Raw genomic sequence first — 4,028 nt, 5'->3', positions numbered from 1 at the left:
AGTCTCCCTGCCTGGAAGACGGTGGGCAATTAGTGGTGGAAGGCAATTGAAAGGGCTTTGGACTTTCCCCTGCTACTCTATCTGCCACCTCATAATCTGTCTAGTCTCAGCTTAAACATTATCTTGTCAGGGAAGCTTTCCATATCAGTTAAGAATTGTGATTGGTTCCGGGTAGCAAAGACCCAATTTCAATGGTTTAAATACATAAGGGCTTATTTTTTCATATAGAATTTGAGAAGTAGCCAATTACTAATTTAACTGCTCAAAAGCTCAAAGAAATCAGTGCTTAGATTTCTGAGATTTCCCTCATGGCTAATGCAGCTCTTGCTATGATGTTCAAGTTCCAAGGAGAAAAAGAAAAAGGGGAAAAAGAAAAAAAAAAGTGGCTATCAAGTATCATGGACAAATAATCTGACAAAGAGTAAATCCAGACAACACAGAGAATTACAGATGATGATGGCATTCCCACAGCAGGCTAACCAGGGAACTTTATTGCCAGGGGAACCTCACAGGTCATGCCCAGCGGGATAACGGTCATGGACCAGTGATGGCTGCACAGACTGTAACGGAGCCTTCTAACCGTCTCTAGAATACATTGTTACCTTCTTCCTTTTCATAAAAGAACCCTCTGAATTTCAGAGTCATATGGCCACCCAGCTAGAGACCACATTTCCCAGATCCCTTGCAGTTTGGGGTGCTCCTTTGATTCGGTTTTGGACAAGAGGTGAAAGACAGTAGTGTAGTACTTTTGAATTACTCTTTTTCTGCAACCTTCTAATTGATGTGTAACCTATACACAGGAAGGCAAACACATATTAAGCTGTGGTTTAGTGGGTTTTCATGTGTGAACCTACCCACGTGTGGGAACTTACATCCTCCAGATCAGAATATTGTCAGAAGCTAGAAGCCTTCTTGTGTCTACTTCTGGTTCCTGACCCCAGCCCTTCGAAGGCAACCACTACCCTGACTTTTAATATGTTAGCTTGCCTGTTTTTATATTTTCCATAAATGGAATTAATCAATATGTAATCTTTTGTGTCTGGCTTCTTTTGCTTAACATTATATTGTGGTATTCATCCATGTTGTGTGTGGTTGTGGTTCATTTATTCTTATTTTCAGAATATGCCATTGTGTGACTATGCCACACTATTTTTAATTTATGGATTTTGTTTTTATAAGAGAAATTTCAACCCATCCACTTCCTTTCTCTGTCTGGAACATGAGTATGATGGTGGAAAGAACATCTAAAGGCAGGAGTCATTAAATTACAACCCATGGACCAAGTCTAACCTGCTTTTGTAAATACAGTTTCATTGGAACACGGCCATTCCCCTTTGCTTATGTAATGCCTATGGCTGCTTTGGGGCTTTGAGGGGGCTCAGTGGTAAAGAATCCCCCTGTAATGCAGGAGACTTAGGTTTGATCTGTGGGTTGGGAAGATCCCTTGGGGAAGGAAATGGCAACCCCCTCCAGTATTCTTGCCTGGAAAATCCCATGGACAGAGGAGCCTGGTGGGCTACAGTCCATGGGGTCACAAAAGAGTTGGACACAACCTTAGTGACTAAACAACGATATGGATGCTTTTGCATCACATTAGCAGAATTGGGCAGTTGTGACAAAGATTGCACAGCCTGCAAAGCCTAAAATATTTACCATTTGGATCTTTACAGGAAATGTTTGTGGACCCAGACAACAAGTCAGAAGGACCTGGGTCCCTGGATGACCTCATGGAAAAGAGCAGCCTATCTACCCTGGATCAGTTGCCCACCTCTGGAGTGTTATGTGTGAGAGAGGCACACTTTGGTATGATTTGAGGTGCTGTGTTTGAGATTTCTTTGTTACAGAATCTTAGTCTATACTGTAACTAATACATACATTATTTATGCTCAGTAACTGTTTAATTAGTGAATGCAATGGCATCAGAAGAACTCAGTACTAGTCCAGTTCACTTTTACTAGGACCAGGCATATGTCCTTGGACCTTGGACTTCTTTTTCTTATCAAACCATATAAACTTCAAAGAGGAGTAAAAAGGAAAGGTTAGACATTATTACCATGACAAAACCCAGACCCTTTAAACTCAGGAGGTTTTTTACCTGGGGCTAACCAGTTAGCTTTTCCACTTAATAAATAAACAGGTAAAACCCAATATGAAGAGGGGAACCCTTTGCCTAAGAATGAGGGTAGTGAAGGTAGGGTAACACCAACTGAGCTGTCCAGGGTCCTGATCCCTCAGTTCAGGGCACTTCAATATTCGCCCAGGATTAAAGTGTCAGGTAGGGTCCTCCCCTGAGCTCCAGGGACTTAGGGGTAAGCATCTTTCTGCTTCTCAACCTCCTTCCTCCTTCCTCCCCACATAAAGATGTGATGCTTGCCAAGGCTGACAGCAAAGGCTTCAAGGTGGTGGAGACTGCTCTATATTTTCAGAGCAGACTGTTCTGTTCTTTGGGGTGAGCCGAAGAATTGATGCTTTTGAACTGTGGTGTTGGAGAAGACGCTTGAGAGTCCCTTGGAATGCAAGGAGATCCAACCAGTCCATTCTGAAGGACATCAGCCCTGGGATTTCTTTGGAAGGAATGATGCTGAAGCTGAAACTCCAGTACTTTGGCCACCTCATGCGAAGAGCTGACTCATTGAAAAAGACTCTGATGCTGGGAGGGATTGGGGGCAGGAGGAGAAGGGGACGACAGAGATGAGATGGCTGGATGGCATCACTGACTCGATGGATGTGAGTCTGAGTGAACTCTGAGAGTTGGTGATGGACAGGGAGGCCTGGCATTCTGCAATTCATGGGGTTGCAAAGAGTCAGACACGACTGAGCGACTGATCTGATCTGATCTGATCTGATTCATTATCAGCTGAAGCCAAACGAGATGGTCATGCCCTTGACTAGCTGTTTGTTCTTTCCTTCATTTTCACAAATATCGCTTACACTCAGAAGCCAATTTAGTCATTAAAACAATACTTTTTCCAAGTCCCCCAAAGCAGCACATTCTCTTCTCAGTACACCTCACAGAAAATGAAATGAAATCCAGAGGGAAATGACAACACACACGATCATGCAGTAGGGATACATGTACAAAGATGTTCACTGCAGCATCGTTTAAAGAGGTTTTTAAAAATCTAAATGTCCAAGAACAAGGGAGAGGTTAAATTATGGTACAATTGGAACCAATATTTCTTCTAAGGGCCAATTTTTATATTAAACTCAGAGGAGGGAAACATGTAGTAGATTTAGTGAGGAGATTTTCTGAAAAGACACTGCAATTAAATGTCCAAAACTATCGGTGTTTAATCACTGACCTGATGCCTCCATCTGCAATAGGGTGATTGAGAAAAAAGATCAGTATCCAAACGGAAGCCACCATTACACTGAAATAAAATCATCTCAGTGATTAAATGCTTTTTCAACAGACATAGGTTTTGCTGAAAGTATTTCAGGAACATTTGCAAAGTATTGGAAGTTTGGGCAGAAACTGGTGTGAAACAATGGCACAAAGTTTATGCTTTCTCCAAGAAAGGACATTCTGTAGCCAGCACTTTTACCTTAGCTATAACACTGGAAACTTTCTATGTCATTGACCCTTAATTCTATGTCATTGACCCCTTGCTCCTGGTTATAGTATAACCAGATATCTTCTTCAGTCTCTGACTAAATCAAAGTCCAAGAGTAGAATAAAGCCAAAGTCTCTCAGCCTTTCATTTTAATCATATGAGGTACTTGAAGTTTAATCATTCCCCTGCACAGAACACTGAGTAGTTTTATCCTGAAGAAAGGATAAAATAATCTGTTCGAGAAATGTCTAACAACTTGGTCAATAAGCATTGTGTGTTACTTTGTCTGAATTTTGTGGTTCTCACCTTCACAAGCAGGTAAGCATTCTTTCAGGAAACTAAGTAGAATATAGTTGAGAACTCTTGAGACTGCTTAGTTAGGACTATAGTTAAAGTTTTATCACCATCTTGCTGTCAGGGGAAAGGCCTCTGGTAGTCCCAGTTTGGAGAAGGCAATGGCAGCCCACTCCAGTA

The sequence above is a fragment of the Bos indicus genome, chromosome 10 (genome assembly GCF_029378745.1).
Source record: "Bos indicus isolate NIAB-ARS_2022 breed Sahiwal x Tharparkar chromosome 10, NIAB-ARS_B.indTharparkar_mat_pri_1.0, whole genome shotgun sequence".
NCBI lineage: Eukaryota > Metazoa > Chordata > Mammalia > Artiodactyla > Bovidae > Bos > Bos indicus.
The sequence above is the reverse complement of the archived record's forward strand: the minus strand, read 5'-3'. Positions refer to the sequence as shown.